The sequence below is a fragment of the Dromiciops gliroides genome, chromosome 5, assembly GCF_019393635.1.
Source record: "Dromiciops gliroides isolate mDroGli1 chromosome 5, mDroGli1.pri, whole genome shotgun sequence".
In the NCBI taxonomy this organism is placed as follows: Eukaryota; Metazoa; Chordata; class Mammalia; order Microbiotheria; family Microbiotheriidae; genus Dromiciops; species Dromiciops gliroides.
The window spans coordinates 240,769,609-240,795,857 of record NC_057865.1 but is presented as its reverse complement, the minus strand read 5'-3'; the positions used below and the strand labels follow the sequence as shown (position 1 = coordinate 240,795,857).

Below are 26,249 nucleotides of genomic sequence, written 5' to 3'. Positions count from 1 at the left end.
ATAATTAGGTCATATTTGGGGTCTATTCCATGAAATGTAGTATTAGACCAACATTTTTTGCTTTTCTTGGTCCATATTTTCTTAGTGTCATAACCACTACCTGGTTATAAGACATGTTTTTAAAAGCTACATTAACTTTTTATTCAATTAAGGTATTGTCCAGTAAGTTTTAAAAATTGTACTGAAAAAGAGTTTGAGAAACCTCAAAATACAAGTATAGCTTTAAAAGGAGTATTACCAGACCCTTATTTAAATAATTTATTGTTTATATGTTCAAGAAATGGGAACTCTTTAAATTGCTTCTCTTATAAGAAAATAATTTTATTTACACAGAAAAGTACTGCTATTTCAAAAATCTATCAAGCCAAGAGTTTTAAAAAATCCCTGAAAATTCTCATGAGATAAGCTAGTCAGGTAGCATAATGTGGTGCAAAATTAAGTGTTCAGTTTCTGGTATAGAAATTGAAGTAAAATATAAAAAATCAGGGCAAATAAGGAGGGATACTTTAAGAATAATCCACTACCTTCATAAAGCTATATAAATATATCCTATTTGTGCAGTTAGAATAGATTTTTTTGACATATATACCTGTAGAACAGTAGGATAAATTTTATAGAGCTTTATAAAAATAATGTATTATATTATTCTATCAAACCAAAATATGAATATTTAGAATCTACAGAAAACAGCAAAACAAATTATATTAATGCAAACTCTCAATAAAAATTTTAGAAAAAATATAAACATAGAGTTTAAAAATGTTAGTTATAATACCCAGGATTTATCCCACCATGTACATTTATCTTACAGAAATATTTTTCAATATAAACAATAGAAATACTGATTATTATCAAACCAAATATTAAAGTGTCCCAAGTCCAAATACAAAAAGCACTGAAGTTCTCTTCCTTCAGGTCCATTGCCATAAATATTCATTGTAAACCAGATGGTCAACATTTTATGTTAACTTGGTTCCAAAAGCTATCAGCTGTGAGGGCCAAATTTAACATATGGAGAGTTAATTGAGTGGCTCACTGTAATATTGGGGTCCCAGAAATAATGAGGGACCTCTAGGTTCAAAGCTCCCTCCCCTCCCAAACTGCCTTTTTAGATTTTTCTCCCAGGCCAATAAGAAAGAAGCCTGACAGCCTCTTTTCCACAAAAGAATCAGGTTTTATTCATGGGAATGAAATAAACAGCAAAGGTGAAATTAATATAATCAAAGACAAGGGAATAGGGAAAGAGAAATACAGATAATCCTCCTAACGCTAACCTAAGTCTATACAATCCCCAACCTGGCTTCCAGTTCAGCTAATTCAAAAGAGCAGGGCTCTTATGTTAACTCACCACCTGGGGTCTGTAGCTTCAATGGAAAAACAGCTTTGCAGCCAGGGCCCTCAGGACTCGTCTGCTTCTGCTGCTCGCACCACCAGAAGAGAAATCCACTCCAGAAGAGACTGAGCTCCCCTCAGGGAGCATTTACTCTTCCTCCCCGAAAAGGGGAGGTCCTTCAAAACTGCCTGTGGAGAGTGGTTGCTCCTGCTGACATCAGCAGCACATGTCACTCAGGGCAGGCCAGGTGTGGCTCATCCCAATCGGTCTGCCAAATTCCAATAATCTTACCACACAGCTTATGTTTTATTCCTTGCCCTTTAAATAATGAAGAGCAAGTATAAATAATAACTTAGCTAGAAAGAAGAAAAAATGATGAATTAGGTCCAATGGAAGTAAATCAGATCTCTGGAAGAAATCTCAGTGAACTTAAAAATACAATTTCTGAAGGTTATAAAGTACAGAATATTTTCTTCTTTGCAAAAATAAATTGTTCACAAGTTAAATCCGTCTGTAATAATTTGTCATTCTTGACAAAAAGCACCACGTGAGAGTTATTATGGGATAAAATCATCAGTATCACTGTTAGTTCATGACATAAAGTCAGTGGTAGCAGAGACTTTCCACAGAAATCTATATAAAAAGAAAAGACACCAAGACATAATTAAAACAAATTTACTTCATTGATTTCTGTTTTCAAATAACAATCTCTACACAGGCAACCCTAGGTTTCAGGTAGAAGGGCTTGGAGGGAAAACTCATCACATTTTCTTAAATAATCCTATAAAACAAAACAAAAGTTTCAACCACTGCGATAATAGCTTGACTTTATACCTGGTGATGAATTTGGCTTGGGTATTATAACAGCATCAAAAGATAGGTAACAAACCTGCATGATTTTATTTCAAAAGTCAGTTTGCAAGATGGCATAAAATACATTATCTTCTCTTGAACTACTCTAACCCTGTACTATGGCCTAGCTTTACTTATTTAAATAATTGGCAAAACTTGCTACTTTTAGTGATTCACAGCTAAAAAAGAGAGAAGTTACTACCACCTCTCCCAACTACTTCCAAGTTACTCTCTAATACTGCCTCATACTTTGGGAGAAATAGCACCACACTATCAGAGAATTTCAGGCTCATTTGAGATAAAGAAGAACATGTCTTATTTTGTTCTTCATCAGAAATTCTTATTCCTTTACTAAAAAATGACTCCTTTTTTTCAATCCAAATGAACCGCTTAGGGTTTACCACATTCACACTCAATGAAAATATTACACTATTATCAAGGTAATGTCCTATTGCTTCTAGGATAACATATAAACTCTAACTTGACATTTAAAAACATTCTGAATCCAATTCTGGCCTATCTTGCTAAACTTATTTCACACAATTCCCCTTCCCATTGTGTATGCCCCATGCATTCACAATAGTCTATCTCCTGCCTCTGTGAAGTTTGTACACACTGAAGCTGTGAACAACAGATGCTCTGTCCTCTGACTCCACCTGGAAAAAGCTTTAAGTTTCCTTCTAGGCTCCATGCTCAGGGATCACCTCCTGTGAGTAGCCTCCCTTGTTCCTAGTGCTTTCTTCCCCACCAGATGATCTTGTGTTTACCTACTTATGTATATACTGTGAGGCCTTTGAGGGCAGGAATTGTTTTTTATTTTATCTTTGTATTCCTAAGTGATTAGCAAAGCAGAGAATATATTTAATAAGTCCCCGTAATATGGTGGGCATAAGTAAACCACAGGGGGAAAAAAAAAACCCAAACTATTCAGATATATGATAAGAAAAGCAGAGGGGCCAGTCCTGTAGTGAGAGCAAAGGCAGCACTAATGGTACTGTAGTGCCCAGATTAAAAGATAGATCCCAGAGAAAGGAACATTGAGTGGAGTGTGCATGAAGGATTGATGGGAGGACACTGAAAAGAATCTCACAGAATACAAAAATGTAAAGTCTGAAAAGGAAAATTAACTAGACTAGCAAAGGATAATTAATTTTCCCTGAAGAACCAGAATTTGGAATCTGGAAACAAAATACTTTTACTTAAATAGTTCAGGAGAGAAACTAAACATTCTGTGTCTATAACATTGTCTTTTCTAAATTTCATACTCTATTAAGGTGTTGTTGTTGTTTTTTTTTTCCTTTGTTGGGCAATGAGGGTTAAGTGACTTGCTCAGGGTCACACAGCTAGTAAGTGTCAAGAGTCTAAGGCCAAATTTGAATTCAGGGCTTCCTGAATCCATGGTCGGTGCTTTATTTACTGTGCCACCTAGTGGCCCCTCTATGAAGGTTTTTGTTTGTTTGTTTGTTTTTAGTGAGGCAATTGGGGTTAAGTGACTTTCCCAGGGTCACACAGCTAGTAAGTGTTAAGTCCCTGAGGCCGGATTTGAACTCAGGTACTCCTGACTCCAGGGCTAGTGCTCTATCCACTGTACTACCTAGCTGCCCCTTCCCTGTATGAAGTTTTAAACTCTAGAATCATTCCCTAATTATCATCTGGCAAGCCTTCAGATATAACATGATTTCACACAAATTTCCTTACCTGATTCACATCTTTAAAAACTATTTCCAGAGTTCAACACACACCAAAATAAGGAACTCCAAAACTTCATGTCCACTCAGAACACATAATATTTAATTAAATATGTGGGCAGTAAGTTAAACTTTAGAAGAAAATCCTCTTTAGACCTCCAGAGTTTAATCCTTAAATCCTCAACTGCTTTTGCCTAGAACTTCATCTGAATATTTGGTATTGAAGATGCTTATTTACATGAGAGAAGACTTCATGTGGCACAGTTATTTAACATACAATGAACAACTTAAGATCCCTTCATGTTACTATTAAACAAGCTCTTTAAAGACTTTATTCCTTTTCTTTTCTAGCATTATTGGACTAATTGTGATGGTCAAGTGCTACCTAGAATATTTTGACAACAGCACTTCAAGAATATCAAATAAAACTATACAGACACCAATGTACTTAAGGGAGCAAAAATAAAATAAAATATTTTTTAAATCAGAAGAAGATAATCAAAACCTATTTTGAAAACTTGTATATTAATTTGTGAAATGTGTAAAAATGGATAGAGAGCATGTAGATGAAGCATCAAATAATAATCTTGTTGCATTGCCATTATGATGCGTTTCACCAAGGGGTACAAGTTTTGGAAGTCTAGTGACTATGGGGGTGTGGCAGCCAACTGAAGGAAAACAAAAACATTCACAAATATCACAGAGGTGTCAAGCTGTGCATCTGCTGACAGTATCTTTGTTTCTTTAGGCATGATGAATAAACATAAAGGCCAAAGACAAAAGAATGAATGACAAATTTAGATATCTTTATGTCTGTTTTAAATGTTTTCCAGTTACATTTTTAATTGATGGCAGTTAGCCTCATTCTTTACATATCACATTTTATTCACCTAGAATAAAAAGGAAAAAACTCAGCACAGCCTTAATAAGAATAGCTTTCAAATTCAATTAGGGATTACTAAGAAAAATGTCCAAGGAAATCGATACACTTTAAGTTCAATCATTTTAGAGTCAAAGGAATACTATAAATTAAGAATCAGACACTTTGAGTAGACTTTACATTATTATGCAGTGTGTCAAAATGATACAGGCAAGTTTCTATAACTGAACTCTAAGGTATGAGAGCATGAAAATACTATTCTCAGGGCTCTCAATTCAGCAATTCACGATTCCGTATACAGCAATCCGTTCACAGATCTTTACAAGAGAACTTCAGGGAAAAAACACACCAAGTTAACTTCCTATTTTCACTATGAGAATAAAGATTATATGCTAGGGCTACCATGACTGACTTTTGTTTTTGGAAAAGAGTGAAAACCTGCTCATGTAGGACAGAGAAATTCTTCCAAAATATTTTGAGGAAAAAATATTTTTGACTAATTATTTACCACAGATAATTTCTTGGTGTGGATTTGGATTAAGACTTGTTGGTAGGACCTGGTTACGTTTCAACATCCTGGATACCCAATTTCTCCTCCTATTGAGATCGACAATGGAATATAAATATTATGTCAAGAATAAGTTAATTGCCACATTATGAGTAGATGAGTAAAAAAACTTTTTAAAGCAGAGGGTACTGATATTTAATCTCTATCCCTTTCTTATATTTCATCAGGAGTAGAAGTGGCCTTGTCTCCATGAACACAAAATTCAAGTTCTACAAGGCCTCACCACCAAGTAAGAAAAGTTTTCAGGACAGACCTGGCAACAGGCTTCCTGCTGTTGAAGTTTACCTTGCTACGTTTGGAAAGGTTCATTGCCAAAGAGTTGGGTACCGGGTAATGAATGTAGTTTGGGATAAAATAGCTCACTAGGCCACACACTAAGGGGTAGAAGGATTTTCATGTGCCAGGGTAGAAGATACTAATCCCAGATCTACCCTCCTGAGTGGCAGCTCCCATCTCCACTGATCCTCCTGTCTTCTCCGGTTATACACAGTAATTCTCATCTCTCTTCTACACAACTCTTTCAAACTTTCAACAGAGATCCCAGCATTCTTCCTATACCTTCTCTTGTTTAAGCTAAATGATGACAGCTCATTCAACACATTCATGTGAGATGAGATTTTAGTACTTACTCTCCTGGCTGCCTTCCTGCAGACAGCACTAGAAAGGTGAAAACCTGCTTATTTAGGACTTAGAAATTCTTCAAAAATGTTTTGGAAAAAATCTTTTTTTTTCCCCATTAATTACTCACCAGGATTTGGGGATGATTGTGGATCACCAGATGTTTTAGCTTTTGGAACAACTTGGTTCCTTCTTCTCAACCAAAATCTCTTTCCCTTCTTAGGGAGATCTATATGGAATATAAATATTATGTCAAGAGTAACTAAATTGACACATTATGATAAAAACTTTAATATTATTCAGAAATGACTGCCATTTTATTTTTAAAGCGTAAGCTACTGACACTCCACCTCTACCCACTTCTTATATTTCATCAGTAGATGACGTGACCTTGTATCCACGAATACAAAATTCAAGTTCTACTGGGTCCTACTACCAAGCTAGGACAGTTTTCAGCACAGCCCTGGAAATAGGCTTTCTGGCTTTGAAGTTTACATTGCTAAGTTTGGAAAGGTTCATTGCCAAAGAGTAAGGTACCAAGTAAAGATCATTTAAGAATTATTGGACTGCCTGAAAGCTATGATCAAAAAAAGAGCCTAGAGAGAATCTTTCAAGAAATTATCCAGTAACACTGCCCTGATATCCTGGGACCAGAGGGTAAAATTGTTATTGAAAGAATCTACTCATCACTTCCTGAAAGAGATCCCAAAATGAAAACTCCAAGGAATCTTGAAGCCAAATTAACAGAACTATCAGGCCAAGGAAAAAATAATATTGCAAGCAGCCAGAAAAAAAACCCAACACAACCAAATTAAAGATCAAGGAGCCACAGTCAGGATTTCACAGGACTTAGCAGCTTCTCCATTAAAGGATGAGAAGACTTGGAATATGATATCCCAGGAGGCAGAAGATCTTGGATTACAAGCAAGAATCCTAGCACCAGCACCACTCACTAGTCATGAGGGCTTGTAGCCTCAGTGTCATCCTGGACCCCTCACTATCCCGCTCCTCACACATCCTGGTAGTTACCAAATCCTGCTAATTCTACCTCCATAGTACCTCTCTCATATGCCTCCCCCACCCCACCATCCCTGGCCCTCTCCTCCTACCTGAGTCCTGGCCCAAACTTCTGCTTGGACCATTACCAAAGCAATAACTGTCTCCCATTTGTCTACCCCATTGCTATCCCTCTTCCACATAGCTGCCAGAATCACCCACTAAATAAATTCCCAAAGTTTTCTAATCCTTCTGGGATGAAATTAACCATTTCAAACCCTTTATAAATTGTCTCCAGTCTAAGTATCTGGCCTTCTCATGGTATTTACCTTCACATACTCTAAAGTTCAGATAGTTCTTGCTATTTCCCTCCTGATAGTCCCTTTCCCATCTCTATGCCTTTGTACAGGCTGTCCTCTCTGCCTGGAATGATCTCTTTATTTTTCTCCACCTATTATAATCCCTTGTAGCCTTCAGAGCTCAACCAAAGTCACAGCTTCAATATAGAAACCTTCCCTGTTCTTGTCTCCAGAAACTGGGGCCTTCCTCACTTGTCCAGTCCCTTCCAAATTACTTTGTATTTATTTTGTATATACTTGTATATTTCCCATGATTTAGGAAAATAGCGATAGTTTTTGTGTCCCCGCACCCCCAAACCCCTATCGCCTAACATAGTGCCTTTCACATATTAGTTGCTTGACAAATATTTAGTACTTCATTAGTGTTATGAGGTAACAAAATAGTGAGGATTTCCTTAAGCATTATCAACTTCATGGAAATTCTCAAATACCAAGGAACTGCATCATTGACCAGGAAAGGAACTGTTTCTATAAGACAGCAGAACAATTGGTTTATGATGGCATACAAGCCAACAACCAATTCAAAAAGAAAATAAAAAAGGCAGCCAGCCAATTAAGGATCATACAAGAGGAGAAAATGGCTGGTTCACTTTCAGTTGGCATTATTGAATAACATGAGGTATTCCTAATTATAAGAATGTTTTTGAAATGCAGGGTATAATGTTACTAAGACAATAAAAAGATCAAAGACAAACAAATAAGGAAATAAATAAATAAACTGATGTCTGAGGTGACAACTTGTGGAAACTATGACTATTGAGGATTCTTGAAAACCCATTATTCTCCATCTTCATGAAGACAAATGTGAGAATGGAAATAGGGGTGAAAAGTTATAAAGAAACAAATTTTGTATTTAAGGAAAAATTTCTTCCAAATAGGAATAAACCACAGAAGAAGACATCATAATATGTTCCTTATTACTAGAAGTGTTCATGTGGAAGCTATAAGGCACTTATTGGGGATGTGGTAGAACTTGTTCCTCCTCTTCAAGAATTGTTGAAGTAGAATGACTAGAAGTGCCTTCCAATTCTGAAATTCAAGAATTCTATAATCCTTATACATAACTAAGTATTGTGTAGTTATCTCAATGCACTACCCCACATTGTCAGCTCCCTTAAGGCAAGTACAATATCTTAACAAAACTTGAAGCTTCCCAAAACCTAGTCTAATGCTCAGTACACATAGACAATTAAGAGACTTTTGTTTCCTTGAATTCATTTATGAATTAAATGAAAAAAATAAATAGGTGTCAAATATAAAAGCATAACACATTTGGATAAATTTGGCTAATAAAACTAGTGTGAAGAAATACTGCCTCATGGGGAAATTTTAAGGCACATCCTATTCTACATATTATAAAAACATAAGCAATACACAAAGATCCAAACATTTTGAAGGAAAAGCCTTGGACAGAAAAAAAGATGAAAACATAAAACAAATTTATGAAGAGGTATTATGCTTCTTACTCATAATATAAACAGTAAGTTACTCTTTCATATCAGAGTTATCACCTGATTCATCGCATCCATGTTGAGGAAAATTTGCTGTGTGGGGATCCATTGCTTTGTGTTCATTGGATGGTGTTATCTCTTCCTCTAAGTTTTCCTTTGTTTGTTCATCCTAACAAAAGCAGAGCATGGAATTTTATTATCACAATGTTTTTGTCATTCCAAAAATCTAAAGCAATGTCTTAAAATAACATTGAGGGAAAAGGGAAAATTGGAGTCTTTTTTAAAATTAAATTAAATTAAAATTAACATATTTCAAGAAATAAGAAAGAGAAAAAAAAACAGATTCCATATTGGTATAATATACCCCAAGAAATTGCAAATAAAACACTAAGAAGCCTGTATTTGTTTTCTCTCATTACAAAAGCTTTGAAAAATATTAGCTGTTTCATAGGAAACTTTTTTTTAAACAAAATTTTAGGAAAAGTCACACATCATAAAAATAAAAACATAGACTACTACTTTAATGTATGTAGAGAAAATTTAGAAGTTTTATCACCTAAAAAAGACATACATAATCTCTCTTTTTAATATATGATCTACTACAAAGTGTTATTATAAACATGCAATGCATAATTTCACCATATTGATATTCACTCTGTATTTTTAACATGGAGCTCAGGTCACCACCTCCCACAGTAATGTTTCTTGTCTTTATACTTTTGGATGTAACATGTTTTGTGGGATGGATCATGATACTCTATCTATATAGGTAACTTATTGGCATATTGCTTATAAAAAAACATTAACCCTAGTATATAAAAGCCATTATTTACAAGCTACTCACACAAAAACAATTCCTATATAAAAGTATAGAATAATCCTTCAACTTTTCCTCTGATAAAAAGTTTTCAACTGACATAAAAATGAACACAATAGTTAACCAAAATTAGACATGATAACTCAGGTTACTAAGGCTATAAGAATATCATTAAAGAACATGTAACCAGAGCAACAGAAAAAACATAGTCAACTGTATGGTATGTGAAGAACTGAATATTCTAGATAACCAAGCAAACTAAGATGTGCAATATCTTCTGTAAGCTGCCTTCCTATCTCTGCAAGAGCAGCTACTGGGAGGAATGAATCCTTACTTGTTGCCCAAGGGGAAACTGTAATGAAGCAATGAGGAGGACCTTTAGAAGAACAATATGCATAAGCAGCAGCAACCAACTTAATCTATGGGAGCAACCTATCAGGGAACAGAAAGTAAGTCTAGGAGATGCCAAGATTAAGGAGTTGTTGACATGAGCAAAGGATCATGAAAGCTCTCAGTCCTAGGAGAGATCACACACACACACACACACACACACACACACGCACATACACACGTGTAAGAATTCAAACTAAAAATTCATTTCAGTGAAAAGATTAAGGAACTGGAAATTATATTTCCAAAGGGATATTCAGACACATAAGTGTTTAAGGTAATTTAGAACACTTTACAATGTACTCAGAAAATGGTCAGAAAACAATTATTTATATTATTATAATATTATTTATGTAATATAATATAAACACTATTTATAATAGAATTTATAATTCTAAAATGTATTTACATATCAACATAAAGGATTACATCAGCAAGACAGAGGAAAGAACAGACACAGAATGCTTAAGAATAAATACCATAAGAAGAAGCACACAATTCTGAAATGTAAGAAACAATGGCAACGATTTGTATTCTTGATGTTCATTCCCCCATTCTGCTTCACTTCATTCTCATCTCTTTCTGACAGCTACACTTTCCACCTTCACAAGGAAAGGGAAAGCTTCTGGACCTATAATATTTTTTTTTCATTGGTATAGTGATCTCCCACTGAGGAAAAAGCTTCTTCTGCCAATGAAGGGCAGTCCCTCTTCACTGCAACTCAGAATCATTCAGAGTTGTGCAGATAACTTAGAAGTGAAGTGACTTGCCCAGAGTCACAAAGCTAGTATATGTCTGAGACAAGATTAGGTCTTTCTGGCTTTGACACCACCTGTCTATATGTACTTACCCCATACCATCTCTAGCACCAAGGGAGAAAATCATATTGATTCTTCATCCATAGGCTCATTAGCTGTCTTTTAGTAACTGCTTCCATGTGGTCCTTCCATATTCCCCTAAATGCTTTCTTACAGACTTTGGCTAAAAACAAATTGTATTTCATCATACATACCTCCTTGATCTCCAGATCTTGAAGACGACAAAATGTATCTGCATCCACAAAAGATATTTTTTTCCATCAAAGAGATCAGGCTCTCTGTTAGATGAAGCAAGAAGAAAAATCTCTCACTCAAAAGTCTTAGATTATTTTATATAATCTCTCTCTTTACATATATCTATATATCTATATTCATATATCTCTATATTTTTACAAATGCAAACAATTGAACGTAAATATTCTTTGTAATTGACCTCTGCTGGTCCCACCTTTCAGGACTTTATTGTCCTAAACTAAACCATGTCATGGTTTTGTACATGATTATCTCTCTCCTGTTTCCTTACCCTTCAAGGGCTTGGTGTCCTAGCCTTAAAACACAGCTCCTCCTCACCTCTGTCTCTTAGATTCCCAGGTTGCCTTCTTAGCTAAAGCTCCAGGAACACCTTTGATATGAGGCATTTTCTGATGACCCGAATTGTGCATATTCTGCTAAAATGACTTTGTGTATAGCGTGTATATTACACAGGCTTGTGTTACCCATATACATATTTGTATTTGCTTCTGTGTGTACATGCTGACACCCTCAACAAAATGTAACTTCCTTATGAATTTAAGGGATTGCTTTGGTTTTGTCTTTTTGTCCCAGCACCTACTACAGTGCCTGACAAACAGTAGGTTTGTAACAAAGGCTTGGTTATGGATGGATTTTTTTTAACTTATGTGCAACTTGGGTCAAAAGAGGAAGACTCTGACTGACTTCCAACCTCATCAAGGTCATGTGGGAATTAATGTAATAAATAATTCAAAATGGGACATAAAACCCAGCAACAAACCCATATGATAATCACATACAACTGTATTAAACAAATTCATGAACCTATGTGACTGAAGGGAAAGTGGTGCCCTAAACAGAAAGAAGTTGAACAGAAGGGTTAAGTGAGAAGACAATCTTGTCCATTTTGTACATGTGGTGTTTGAGATTTCTATGGGACCCCCAGTTAGAAATATCCAGTATCCGTTGAGGACATGGGATTAGACCTCAGGAGAGTCCTGCTATCTGTATCTGAAAGTAACCTCTGTAAAGATAAGTGAAGGCATGGAAGCTTATGAGATTGCTGAGAGAGTGTACAAAGAGGGAAGAGGGTGCAGGACAACTCTCTAGACTCCAAGTCTAGTGTTCTTTCTATAATACGATGCTTTCCCACCATGTTTAATAGGAAGAAATAAGAAATAGTACTTTGCCTTCCTGAATCATCTATCAGTATATAACCAGAACACTAACTTGTAAGCACCAGGCTTCAACATGACCTATTTAAACAAACAACTAAACCCCCAAAATAGAAGGGGGTTCAAAGGAATGGCTATTCCCCACTCATCTGCATGTCATGCTTATGAAATCTAGCTTTCCAATGGTTACCATTCACTATAGTCCAACCAGATCCATGACCACTGCTGTTACTCCCCCATCACCTGCCCTATATTGCTTAAGGTAAATTTCATCTGCCCTTCCTTTTTTTCACTGCCCTTCCAGTCCCTCCCCTCCTCCTCCTCCTTAAAAGTCTTATCAAATCAACAGGAACACTCCAGGAAAGATTAGATGTCCTACAGTCACAGCCACCATTCCTCAATTTGTTCTCTTCCAATTGGAATGTGAGCTCCTTGAGGCAAGGGCCTGTCTTGCTTCTTGCATTTGTATCCCTAGGACTTTGCCAAATGGCAGTCATGAGGGAAGCACTTAATAAATGTTTTATCATTCATTCATTCAAATGGATGATAACATTTTTCCTACAGAAATTTAAGGAGGGTAGTTCAACAGTCATAAAAAGTAAACTCAAGGGGCCTAGAAACTGCTTCAGGGAGCAATCAGATTTTGCTAAAGAGATAGCAGTCAGGGCAAAACCAGCTTAGAATAGTAAATCAGGTAAGAAGAACTTGACAAAGAAAAGATGATAGAAGATTAGGAGAAGTATTGCCTCATACATAAGTGAAAAGAGTGGAGGAAAATCACGTTTAAAGAATACTTGATAGAAGGTCCAAGAAAGCAGTCTTAAGCTAAGGGTATTAAAGAGAGTGGAGAACTAGAAGGAGGACAATAGAGCTGAGAAACAGAAAATATCTATGGAGATTTGTGGACAAAGCTCTTTTCACCCCAAGGTCAGTGGAACCACCACCTTTATACTAATGACAGTCTCACACGTGCTGCTTTAGAGGAGGGATTTTTTCATCCTTTGCACTTCTATGCTCAGCAACTAACACAGTGCCTGAATCCCAGAGGACAGGTACTTCACTTCATCAATGTTTTTTGGCTGACTGACATCAAAATGGTAGCATAGAAAACAAATATGGGGGAAAAACAACTGAACTAGTCAGAGGTTATCCTCTAGGGAGTCAGCAACAGAGGTAATGGAGAGAGTGATTCTTAAAATAACTGTAAGAGGAGGTTGTCAAACGCATTGAAAACTCAAGAATTTTTTAGCCTAACACAGGAAAAATCAAATAGATTAAGAATGTCTGTGTTCTCTGACTTGCAGTTAAAAAGAGAACCTGTGGAGTTTTTTGGGGGAAATTTTGCAGTTTTTAATAATCAACAAGAATATTGCTTTGTTTAAATACTGATGCTTTTTTTTTTACAACACTGTCATTATCAATGACCTTGGTAGTCTGTGGACCCTAGGTTAAGAACCCCCACTCTAATTGTTGGTGCAGTTGTGAAATGATGTAACCATTCTGGAGATCAATTTGCAACTATGCACAAAGGGCTATAAAACTGTGTATACCCTTTGATCCAGCAAAACCACTTCTACATGTTTATTCCAAAGAAATTTTAAAAAGTTTGTGTGGGGGGGTACTTATTTATACAAAATATTTATAGCTGTTCTTTTTATGGTGGGAAAGAAGTAAAAATTGAAGGGATGTTCATGAATTGGGGAATGGCTGAACAAGTTGTGATATATGATTGTAATGGAATATTTTTGTGTTACAAGAAATGACAAGCAGGATGATTTCAGGAAAACCTGGAAAACATGATCTGAACGAATGGAAAATGAAGTGAGCAGAACCAGAAAATGGCACACAATGACAGCAATGTTGTACAATGATCAACTATGAATGAATGACTCAGCTATTCTCAAGACATGATGAGAAATGTTATCCTCCTCTAGAAAAGAACTGATGGCACCTGAATACAGATGGAGTACTATTTTCACTTTCTTTTTGTTTGTTTGTTTGGGGGGGGGTAGAGTTTTCAAGTTTTCTTCCACAAAATGACTAATATGAAAATGTTTTATATGATTGCACATGAATATCCTTACAGCCTCAGGGAGAGGGGAGGGCATAAGGCATATGATTTAGAACTCAAACTTTTAAAAAGCCATTAAAATTGTTTTTTACAAGTAATTGGGACAAAATAAAATATTTTTAAAAAAGAACACCTACTCTAAGGTCACAAGTAAGTACCACCTAAGCACAAAAAAGTCAAAATGGCTAAGAAAGTTCAAGTGAGATGAGAAGAAAAAGAAAATATAAAGAGGGCATAAGGTTCATGAATGCAAAATGGCATGGTGGAGTAGAAAAGTAGAAGGAGCTGACTCATCACTGCTTCTTGCTTCTTAGATGAGCTTAGACAAGTCCTGTAAATTAAGTTTCAGGTTCATCTGTAAAATGAAGGATCTGAACCAGATGATCACTAAGGTCCCTCCAGCTCTATGATTTTATTCAGAGCTGGGCAAGAGAAAATGGAGGGAAGCATGACAAAAGAAGCAGAAAGATAAAAGCTGAATTTGCCCATTTCTGTGGACAGGATCACCCTTCTTCCAGTCAACCAAGCTCAGAAACCATCTTTGTCTTTTCCTCTTCTTGCCATATCCATTCAATCAATAATTCATATTGGTTCTGATTTTCTGAGATCTTTAAGAGAAGTCTCTTTACATTCCCCAAACCCTCCATTCAGTTCAAGCTCTGATTACTTCACTCCTGAAATAGAGTTTGAACTGATCCTCTGCTTCCAAGATCTGCTTCAATACATCCTAGACATTCACTGAAAAACACCACTTTGCACACATCATCCCCCAGCACAACTTCATGTCTCTACAGGTGAAAGTCAAAACTTCTTAGTCTGGCAATAAAGACCTGTTACAATCTGGACCCCAGCTAACTCTCCAACCTCTCACCACTCCCACAGACAACTCCCTGGTAACTTGAATACTCTTTGAACCTGGAAGATACCAAGGACAATCCCACTTCCTCTCCTTGAAAGGTAGTCCATCCATCTCATCTAAATCCTATCTTCCTTCAAAACTCATGACCTTTTTGTCTCCCTCATGGATAGCTCTAAACCCACTGCAATTCTTCAGGCTTGACTCTGTCTTCTGACATATTTGCCAGTACTTGATTTCTTAACATGTCACCTTAAAGTTTAGTTATCAATTCATGTGGCTACTTCTGGTTCTGTCTCTGGGGGCCTTCAATTGAGACTCTACTGGCAACCTACTTAGTATAGCTTACTCTGCTTCCAGATCCTGATACCTGCTGAGTCAGTTTTAATCCTGGTCCCTAAAAAGGAAACTTCTTGGTGTAAGAGGGGGTAAAGGCAAGAAAGGATGAAGAAGAGAGTGAGTACAGATTTGGATTACAAAAAGAATACATGAATATGGAGGAAGAGATGGGCAGCCAAGTAAATGGAAATTTCCATTTCCATGCAAAAGAAGTTTCCAAAGAAATTCTGAAAGAAACTATTTTCATAAAATATGAATTTTAGGTGCTATTAATTAGGGAAACAGTTGTAAAAAGTTAACTAATTAAGCTAGGTATGAATATCACCCATAAAAATTATATAAGAAATTAATACAGTATTACACATAAAATTTCAGTCATATTAATGAGGATATTCCAAATCAGTTTTCATTAGGGAGAGTAACATCAAGCATGGTATTAAAAACTATTTTAAAAGTCAGGGATGAAATTAACCAATCTTAACCTTATTACAAGTTTAAAGCAGCACTTAAAACTTAGCAGAAATCAACCTTATTTTTTCCCTTAAAACAACTTATCATTTTCTCTGGAGTAATATACACACAGTAAAATAAACTGAATTTACCTGATAGAAAGTGTAATTCACATTAAGGTAATAGTGCTAAATTTCTGAAAGAATGATACCATCCTCCTAGGCTGGAAACATCTATGACAATTTTATCCACTGTAGAAAAATATTTATTTCTGTCTTTGGTATTATGCTATGGTTTAAATATGCTTATTAAAGAACACATTGTTGGGGCAGCTAGGTGGCATAGTGGATAGAGCACCGGCCCTGGCTTCAGGAGTACCTGATTTCAAATCCGACCTCAGACACTTAACACTTACTAGCTGTGTGACCCTGGACAAGTCACTTAACCCCAATTGCTTCACCAAACAACAACAAAAAAAGAATACCTTGTCACATTTGCGTTCTGAATCTGAAACTTCAATGCTACCTTTCTAGGAACACTAAGAAAATTTGCTTATGCTTAAAAAAAAGTCAACCATTTGACTCTTAAATGGAGATTGACACTTCTTTCTCTGCATCTTTTCTCCTAGCAATGACTTATATCATCCCAATTTGTTTAGACTTTGCCTTTTTGTGGGGAAAAATGTTTATGGTAAAGGCAAAGAATGTGGTGGTGACTCTTTTCATTGTTATAGCAGACGCTATTTGTTTTTGCCGTTCAAGAAAACCAAGAGGATAATAATACTATAGACATCTTTTTTTTTTAATCAATTGGGATTTCTTTTTTTTTTTTTTTTCAGAAACAAACCCAAGGAAAATAACTATGGGTTATCTATTTTGAAACTGAAGGTTCAGGAAGGACTATGAAATCAAATCATGTTATAATAAAAAATCTGAATCCACAGCACACCAAAACATCAAAGGGCACAAATCAATCTCATGAAAATTGACGGTATCATAAGTACTCGAGTAGTCTAAAAGGTGAAAGCTTGACATTTCTTCAGAGATTAAACATGTTATTAATCATTCCACCCAAACCATGATCCCTTCAGTCTGAACACACCAAGGAAATGAAGGAGGAAAGATTTACAAAATAGGCTTTAAAACTAAACTAATTGTCACCTTGGGCCCCAAGGAAGACAGCAAAACACACCTTGCTATCTTCCTCTATCCTTTGAGGAGGTACAGGGCAATGGGTGTGGAAGGGGAATTGCATAGAGTCAGCCCTGTTAGATGTGTTGGCTAGTTTGGTTTTTTACCTTTTCTTTCTTTTTTCTTTTTTGCATTAGAGTGTTCCCAGGTAGAGAAGTGAGGGAGGGAAATATTAGAACATTAAAGTCATGTAAAGAAAATATCAAAAACTAATGTCAACCTAAAACATGTATTTCTCTTCTTATATAAATTCTTTCAAAACTTCAAGAAGAAAAATACTGTTGTTTGAAGAAATGAAGTTTTGCAAAGGTTTTACCATACTTCAACACCTTCTTGGTTCCAAAACTGAGGTGGAAAGAAAATAAGCATTAGTTATACATAGCTGAGGTCTTTATTATATTTTCTGCTTCCGGAGCATTTTCTTTTCTTTTCTTTTCTTTTTGCCAATTTTAAATAGATTTTCTTCTCCAGGACAAGAATTGCATTTCCACTTGTTTACAGTACTGATAAAGTACAATGTTGCTCACTTCTCTCCCTCTGCACACATTTAAGTATTTAGAATGCCCAGATTTTTGCAGTAGCTTAAATATTAACTTTTAAACTGCTACTGCCTTGGCTACAAATTTGGGTCCTTCAATTTTTGGAAAGCTGTGTGGGATGCTCTTTCTTCTGGTGAGTTTAGTCAACCTCTTTAATGGTGGGTCCAGAAGAGGGGAGTATTTTCACTAGGCAACTCTCAGATGAGCTAATTCGCATGATCCTTTAAAATTCACCTGAGGTTTAAAAAAAAAAAAAAAAAGGAAATCACAACTACTTAAGACAGACAGGGATGCCCAGAAAATTCAAGAAAGGCAATGCAGGTCGTAAGGAGGAAGGTGTGAACAGTAAAACAAGCATAAGTGGAACCAGGGGAAAGGACAGAAATGCTTACTGAAATTATTGTAGTTTGGTATGCAATCTAAAATATAGAAAGTGGCTATAAGAAATATTCGTAGTGAAGATGAATCTCAACTAGGAACGGCGGGGAGTTATACCGGACCCATTAACACCTCCCCCCAAAAAAAATTAAAAGCAAAAGAGGGGAAATAGAAATACTTCTTTTTAAAGCTATTCCATTTCTTTGAGTCTTTTTCCATTCCGATATTTTCCCTGGGAGGGGGAGGAATCCCAAATTCACAAAGTGTCACAAATTCTGGGTGGGAAAAATTTTCTTTACAAACTCTAATGCGATCGCCAAAAAACTGAGGTAGTCATTTCAGAACTAGGCTTTCTCCCTTCAGGGCTCCAGGTTCTCCAAAGAGAGAGAAAAGTGGGAAAGTAAAATTTCAAGAAAAATATGCGTCATGGGCCCCCACCCCAAGGAGCTGCTCTGGGACCCTGGCCTTTCCCCTTCTTACCTGTGTTGAATTCTCCACATCTTTAACCAACTGTGGAAGGTGCGGGATCAAGGAGAGGAGGAGGTGGAGGTAGGGATCAGGGAGGATTGCGTAAGACTTCCCAAAGCGGGAGAAATTATCAATTCCGGAACATTTAGAATACCAGCAAAAGCTAACAACAAAGTAGCAGGGAGCAGGGAAAAGAGCTGTCTCCGCTGCAGCAGGAGGACTGCTGCCTCAGCCATGGTCAATGTCAACAAAACGGCTCCTGCACTGAAGTCACACTTCCCATTGTGCAGACCTTTGGCCTCGGATTGGCTGGAGGCGTAGCTCCGCCCCCATCCCCGCCCAAAGAGGAGGAGGGAGAAAAGGCCATTTCTTAAGGGAAGGTGGGGCACGGAGACCACCTGTAGACAAGGAGAGCGTCCCTGTTGCCAGGGCTTCTGTTGTGAAAACAAGCCTAGCCTTAGCTAGGGCAGGACAGAGATTTCATTCCTCCACTCCTTTTGCCGTCTTAATCTATGATTTCCCTTTTCTTTCGCCTCAAATCCAAAAGTGTACTTTTTCTTTCCTAAGGTGTAACAATGAAGCATGCTGCTGTCCCAGCCATGGCTCTTCCTTGTCCACAGCTGTCATCAAGTCAATCGCCTGGCAATTAGGCTGTGTCTGCACATGCTAAAAGCATTGGGAATGAGGTAGCCTTCTTTAGATGTCAAAGAAACGGACAGCCAGGTGGCACAGTGGATAAAGCATTGGCTCTGGATTCAGGAAGACCTGAGTTCAAATTCGGGTTAAGACACTTGACACTTTAGCTGTGTCACTCTGGGCAAGTCACTTAACCCTCATTCTTTATAGAAAAATAAAAGTCAAAGGAGAGAACAACAAATGCACCACCACCAAAAAAAAATCCTCCAATTATTTAGATGGTTCAGGTGGCATTTGGGCCTGTGCAAAACTGATTACTTCTCCCCCTTCTAACTACTACCCTTTCTGCCCTGGAAAAATGATGAGATAGAGAAGAGCAATCCAGCTTCTCCTTCTGAGCAGCAGGGACTGTGGTCATGTGGCACGGATCAACAACAAGATTGGTGTTCAGGTGGAGATTTTGGGGAGAAAGGTGGAGTGTTGGGATTTGAAAAGAATGGGGAGGGGGGCAGCTAGGTGGTATAGTGGATAAAGTACCAGCTGTGGATTCAGGAGTACCTGAGTTCAAAATTGGCTTCAGACACTTGACACTTACTAGCTGTGTGACTCTGGACAAGTAACTTAACCCTCGTTACCCCACAAAAAAAAAAATCAATGTGAAAAAAAAATTTTTTTTAATTGTTTTTCTTCTAACTTGGGGAAAATTCTAAATAAGGGGCCGCTAAGCAGCACAGTGGATAAAGCACTGGCCCTAGATTCAGGAGGACCTGAGGTCAAATCCAGCCTTAGACACTTGACACTAGCTTTGTGACCCTGGGCAAGTCACTTAACCCCAATTGCCTCACCCCTCCCTCCAAAAAAAAGAAAGAAAAAAAGAAAATTCTAAATAAAATGAAAATTTAATATAAAAAAAAGATAGCTTAAAACATATTAAAAAGCATAGGAACAAGTGGAAAAAAGTATGTTCAGTCCCACCTGACATAACTAAAATAACAGGTAGAAAGGCCAGAGAGAGATTTAGGTTACATATAAGGACTATCTTCTAACATTTAGAGCCAAAGGTATCTTACTCAGCCATTGCATTAATGCAACACTCTCTAGTTCCCTGAAGCAGATTAAAATGTAATTGCAAAATATTTAACAAGAAAAATCAAAATACAGTAGAGCATAAGTAAAGTTAATGTGTGATTTTTCTAAATCAATGCATTCTTATCTCTCTTATGTACCATCTTGTTTCTATATGAAGTTGACAGAACTGATTTAGAGAATGACAAAAGACTGCTTCTGTAGGTGGTGAGTTTCTGGCTCTTGGAGATGTTCAGGCAGAGGCAAGATTTCACTTGGGGGTGTTATGGAAAATTTTCTTGCTCAAGAATGGCTTGGACAAAATGTCTCTTGGAATATCATCTTCCAAGCCATTTGCTCCATTAAAACAGAAGCCTCTAAAGCTTGTGTGATATTTATGGTGGTTCTAGATTTGAATTGTTTTTCCCAGCTACTCACAATATTTTCTCCTTGACCTGGGAGCTCTGAAATTTGGCTATAAAATTACTGGGAGTTTTCACTTAGGTAACTCTTTCAGGAGACATTCAGTGGATTCTTAAAATTTTTATTTTACTCTCTGGATTTAAGATATCAGGGAAGTTTTCCTTGAAATATGGTATCTATGTCGTTTTTCTTATCAGGGTTTTCAGGTAGTCCAGTGATTCTGAAATTCTTTTTCCATGATATATTTTCCAAGTCACTTTTTTCATTCTGATGAAATATTATATATTTTCTAATATTTTTCATTTTCTTGCGTTTGTTTTATTGTGTTTTGATGTCTCAGGAAGTCATTAGCTTCTACTTGCCTAATTCTAATTTTTAAGGAATTATTTTCTTTAGTGAGGTTTTTTTATCTCCTTTTCCATTTGGCCCATTCTGCATTTTAAGGAATTCTTTTCTTCAGTGAGTTTTTGTGCCTCTTACCATTAGGCCAATTCTGTTTTTAAGGTGTTCTCTTTAGTAATTTTTATGCCTCTTTTAGCAAGCTGTTAATTCTGTTTGTTGGGTTTTAAAAATTGTATTATTTTTCTTTCAGATGAAACATTTTTATTCATATTTTTCTGTTCCAATCTCTATCATTCCTGCCCTCCCCACTTCCCAAGGCTGCAAACAATTCAATATGGGTATGAGCTCAAATGCTCCAAAGACATTTTTCTAGAGGAGGCCATTCCAATCTACTCAGTGCTAGTGCTTTTTATATATCTTATAATGTACCTAAATATTTTTATGTTTTCCCCCTCCAATAGAATATGAGCTCCTTGAAGTTAGGGGTTTTTTTTTGTCTTATTCTCATATGTATAGGTGTATTTGTGTGTGTGTATGTGTATACATACATAGACCTAAAATAAAGTATGTATTTATACTTTATTTTTAAAATAAACATTTTTATTTAAAGTTTTGAGTTTGAAATTCTACCCCTTCTTGCCTTCCTCCCCTCCCCCTTCCCTGAGGCAGTAAGAGATCAGATATAGGTTACACATGTGCAGTTATGAAAAACATTACCATATTAGTCATTTTGTAGAAAAAACTCAAATAAAAGGAAAAAATGAAAGAAAGTAAGAAAATAACATGCTTCAGTCTGTGTTCAATCAGTATCACTTCTTTCTTTGGAGGTGGATAGTATGCTTCCTCCTTAGTCCTTTGGGATTGCCCAGGATCATTGTATTTTTTTTTATTTTATTATTTTTTTTTAATGTATGAGGTATTTTATTTTTTCCGTACATGTAAAGATAGTTCTCAACTTTTGTTTATACATGCTTTACAATTTCACATTTTTCTCCCTCCCTCCCCTCCCTCCCCCCCCTCCCCTAGACAGCAGGTAATCTGATATAGGTTATATCTATATATCTCTATACATATACATATATATATATATACACACACATATATATACACATAATAACATTAATCCTATTTCTGCATTAATCCTGTTACAAGAGAAAGAATCAGAGCAGTGATGCAAAACCTCAAAATAGAAAAAAAAAAAACAACAGCACCCAAAACAAAAGAAATAATATGGTTCAATCAGCATCTATACTCCACAGTTCTTTCTTTCTTTTTTTTTCTTGAATTTGGAGATCCTCTTCTATCATGAGTTCCCTGGAACTCTTCTGTACCATTGCATTGGTGAGAAGAATATAGTCCATCACGGTAGGTCAACACTCAATGTTGATGATACTGTGTACAAAGTTCTTCTGGTTCTGCTCATCTCACTCATCATCAGCTCACGTAAGACCCTCCAGGTTTCTCTGAACTCTTCCTGCTCATCATTTCTTACAGCACAATAGTATTCCATTGTATTCATATACCCCAACTTGCCAGGATCATTGTATTGCTGAGAATAGTTAAGTCATTCACATTTCTTCATCAAACAATGTCAAGGAAATATAATGGATAGTGCACTGGCCTTGGAATCAGGAAGACTCATCTTCCTGGGTTCAAATCTGGTCTCAGACACTTTTCTGTGTGACCCTAGGCAAGTCACTGACCCTGTTTGCCTCAGTTTCCTCATCTGTAAAAATTAGCTGTAGAATGAAATGACTCACCACTCTAGTATCTTTGACAAGAAAACCCCAAATGAGGTCATGAAAAATTAAGCACAAGTGAAATGACATAGCAACAAAAATACTCTTACCAATCTTATATCCCTTCCTATAGTAGGTCGACATCCCTCTACTCCCTACTACTCTTCCCACACTTTCTATCACTTTTTGGGGGTCACTTATCAAATTAATACTACCATACTACAACTCTTGTTCCTGGAAGGGTAGAAAAGGTATGTCATTTCACTTCTCTGGGGATCAACTCATCAATAACAACCCTAACACAAGCAATATTTGTTATCCTTTGTTCTACCTGTAACCCTAGACCAAAGCTCCCTTCCTATCCATTACTTACCTATAGGATTTTTCTTCTAGTAGTACAATATAAGTCCCTTGAGGGCAGGGACTTTCTCACTTTATACTTTTATCATTTACTAAATGATTTCCTATTTATTTATTTGTAATGGAGGACATGTTTGTCGTTGCTTTTTTTTTTTTGGTTATAATGAATTATAATGGGAACTTTGGCAGCTGGGAGAACTTGGGAATTTTTTGTGTGATGGGGCAAATCTGGAAGAGTCACTTTGTAAACTCTGTGGCTCCTAAAACCATTGCCTATAGGGAGGGTTGAATGTGCCAGTTAAAAGATAAAATTGCTTGCTCTCTTTACCTATAATTCCTAATTCTATGGAGAGGGGGAGAAGTAAGGACCAGCTCAAGGCTTACCAGCTTCAATTCAATCCTGCCAGCACTGGGTCACTGCAAGCCTGGAAGCAGATGCCAACCTTCTTATATAGTTCTTCAGAACTATGAAGGGCAGCTCTGAACATAGTCATTGTAACTTATTCAATGTGTCTTTATTAGGTTTCTTCCTAAGAAGAAAAAGTCTACTGCTTGGCTTTCAGGAAGATTTAAAAATTTATTTTGAATGTAATAAACATTTTGATTTATAGTTTTGGGTTCCAATTTTTATCCCTCCTTCTCTCCCTCCCCTCTCCCGTCTCCCCTTCTTGTGGTGACATGCAATTAGATATGGGTTATACATACGGGATGTCTTTTCTTTTCTTTCTTTCTTTCTTTCTTTCTTTCTTTCTTTCTTTCTTTCTTTCTTTTTTCTTTTTTTTGGTGAGGCAATTGGGATTAAGTGGCTTGCCCAAGGTTATACAGCCAGTAAGTGTCAAGTGTCTGAGGTGGGATTTGAACTCAGGTCCTCCTGACTCCAGGGCCGGTGCTCTATCCACTGTACCACCTAGCTATCCCTGAAGGCTATTTCTAAGATCAAAATGAGGAGGATTTCTTTTTCATACCCAGTAATATGGGCAGTAAACTAGATCAGTTCTAAGATTTTATTAAGAATTTGCTTTACGGGGCAGCTAGGTGGCACAGTGGATAAAGCACCAGTCCCGGATTTAGGAGGACCTGAGTTCAAATCCAACCTCAGACACTTGACACTAGCTGCGTGACCCTGGGCAAGTCACTTAACCCTCACTGCCCCACCAAAAAAAAAAAAAAAGAATTTGCTTTACAAATACAAAGGAAGAAATCTTACAGAATGTTCTAAAATCCATAGTGGATGAAAACTTTAAATATCAGCATATCTTCAGATATTTTTGCATGACTAGATTTTTGAATAACTTGGTTATAAAACCACCCCTTACTTTTGCTTTCTAGATTGGCAAATAAACAAGATGAAGAAGGAGCATTAACAGAAACAGAGATAATTGAACGTTATCTCTAGAAAAACTTGTCAGTGAACAAAAATGTCTGTGCAAGATAGTAAGTTTCTCCATCCCTCATTCTATCTTTGCTAATTATTTTATGACACTTTATTTTTACGAAAAATGCTAGTCATTTCAGACAAAATTCATTATATAGGCACCATAGTTTGACAAATTATGTTTTCTCTGACTCCATACTTGGTGTGGATAAATGCTATAAAATTTATTTTCAGTTAAATTAACTTTTGTAAACTGTCACATCAGTACTATAAAATTATTTTAAAAAATTTTTAGTTTTTCACTGGTGTAGAGCTTGCAATCATGCCCTATATAGTATACTATACATTATACTGACTTTTATATAGACAGGAAAAAAAATCTTTAACTATAATTGCAGAGCAGTTTCCAGTCTATGCTGGTAGAAAATTTTCCTTCCTTTGAAATCTCTATAGCAGTGAAATCACTGATGCAAAATAGACTACATATATAGGAAAGTTTTATATTGTTGAAAATCATGTAAAGAGCATCCAGTAATTAAGCCTGGTGTTAAAAAATGAACACTGAGGCTTTGCAGCAATTTTCACAATCATTGTTTAAGTTCACTCTTGCCTTGAGATATCACAAATATTGTCTATGACACCTGACAGATATATAAGCCAGGGAGTTTTCCAGTGGCCATATGTGTGTGTGTGGGGGGGGAGGGTTAGGGGGTTATGAGAGTATGTATATATGCTAGTTAAGCTTAGTTTCTTTGTGTTTGTTTGTTTTTGTGGGGCAGTGGGAGTTAAATGACTTGCCCAGGGTCACACAGCTAGTAAGTGTCAAGTGTCTGAGGCCAGATTTGAACTCAGGTCCTTTTGAATCCAGGTCCAGTGCTCTATCCACTGAGCCACCTAGCTGCCCCCTCTTTTTTTTTTTAAGTGAGGCAATTGGGGTTAAGTGACTTGCCCAGGGTCACACAGCTAATAAGTGTTAAGTGTCTGAGGCTGGATCTGAACTCAGGTACTCCTGACTCCAGGGCTGGTGCTCTACCCACTGGACCATCTAGCTGCCCCTGCCCCTCTTTTTTAAATTTTAAAATAAATGTAAATAGAATTTATATTTTCTTCCCACATTCCAGTAGTTTGACATAACTAACTTCAAAGATGTAGACCACTGATTCACTCTAATATTTGTTAGTATAAATTCCTTATGAAAGTTGTCAGAATTCAAGATGTCCCAAAAGTCTTTCTTCTACTAAAGCTACTAATACTTAAAACCACATTACGACCTTATGTTTCAGTTCCCTTATGTGCAAATAGATTATTGATGATGATAATAATAATAATTGCTGACATATACATCGTTCTTTAAAGTTTGTAAAGTATATTAATTACATTTGATTAGCCTAGTATAGTAGATACAGTGCTGGGATCAAAATCAAGAAAAACTGGGTTTGAATCCTGCCTCAGACACTTACTAGCTGTGAAATATGAACAAGTCACTTAACAGTTTTCCTCAAATGCAAAATGAGAAACTTAGACTAAATTTGTGATCCTATAAATAGTACATTTGCAAGTTGAATGAAAAGATAAATTCCTTTTTAACTTGAGAGTTGTACAGTTATCTTGCTCAAGTTATTTTGAGATAGCTGTCTTACTAGGGGTAGATGCCTTCTATTTTATGTCTAAATAATGTTCACGTGTTTACCATTAACTATTAAATAGCTGTTTACCATGCTTTTAGGAACCTCTATCAGTGGTCTTGGGTTTTGGAAAGAACAGTGACAAATCCATAAGAAATGGTCTTTATTGGTTGCTGTGTAGCATTGAAAAAGACTTTGATGCATTAAAGGAGCGAGT

The 26,249-nt window shown here is 36.5% G+C and overlaps 1 long non-coding RNA gene across 1 annotated transcript; it reads right to left on the bottom strand.

Annotated features, from left to right (window-relative positions):
- Positions 1–1,697: 1,697 nt before the first annotated feature.
- Positions 1,698–18,656, bottom strand: LOC122727674. The gene is made up of 5 exons (XR_006353177.1): positions 18,480–18,656; positions 10,965–11,048; positions 8,806–8,914; positions 6,070–6,168; positions 1,698–1,966 (listed from the first exon to the last, which is right to left on the bottom strand). It is a non-coding gene; the product is annotated as an uncharacterized LOC122727674 (long non-coding RNA).
- Positions 18,657–26,249: the final 7,593 nt, after the last annotated feature.